At 33.9% G+C, this 888-nt stretch overlaps 1 non-coding gene across 1 annotated transcript; it reads right to left on the bottom strand.

Annotated features, from left to right (window-relative positions):
- Positions 1-82: 82 nt before the first annotated feature.
- Positions 83-154, bottom strand: Trnae-cuc. Its single transcript has one exon. It is a non-coding gene; the product is annotated as a tRNA-Glu (tRNA).
- Between the last annotated feature and the right edge of the window lie 734 nt (positions 155-888).

An 888-nucleotide genomic window follows, 5' to 3' on the forward strand; every position in this document is an offset into this window, starting at 1 on the left:
AAATAACACTCTTATAAAACTATATACATTCCACAAACATTTATGAAAGAAGTCAGTTGGTTTAAACTAAAAGAGAAATACGTTCCCATGCCGGGAATCGAACCCGGGTTTCCTGGGTGAGAGCCAGGTATCCTAGCCTCTAGACAACATGGGATGTTTTTGACTTTCTTTCACAACATCTTCCATCTAAACACTAAGAATAGCATCTATTCCAGAGTTTTAAAATTCTATATATAAGCCAAGTGCTTTCGAAAGGCGGACCTACCTTTACTGGGGAAAACTGGGAATGGTTCCTGAAGAAGAAAGGTCCACCTTTCGAAAACTCTCGGATTATAGGGTTTATACCATTTCGTACCTAGACTTACGTGATTTTCTGACATCATGAATATTCCGGATTTATTATACGATGGCAATCCAAAATATGACGTAACTTGTTTACGATACATAGCTATTTATTTGATTTGAATTTCATTTCACGAAAACTTCAAACAACAAATTAAATTTTATTAAAAGAAACAAATCCTAGATAAACGAAGGATGGAAAATTTACTATAGTTTTTTTGTTTGTTTGGTGTAAGAACGTGGCACTTTATATGAATGGAGTTAACGTTAACTTACGTCAAATATAATAAATTCTCAATAACAGCAATAATGGTGGTGGAGAGGTTGTGAATCTCTCATTAACATGCCCCTTGTTCCAGACTATCATCCCTCAAAGTTTGGTTGAGGTTGGCCCAGCGACCTAGGAGTAGTTAGTTAAGGAACAAACAGACAGACATATAGATTTTTGTGCTTTATATATACATGTATATATATATATATATATATATATACAGACATGTATATTATTGACTGCTTACGATTTTTTTCTGACCATGTAACAAATAT

The sequence above is a fragment of the Limulus polyphemus genome, unplaced genomic scaffold, assembly GCF_000517525.1.
Source record: "Limulus polyphemus unplaced genomic scaffold, Limulus_polyphemus-2.1.2 Scaffold96910, whole genome shotgun sequence".
NCBI classification, from domain to species: domain Eukaryota; kingdom Metazoa; phylum Arthropoda; class Merostomata; order Xiphosura; family Limulidae; genus Limulus; species Limulus polyphemus.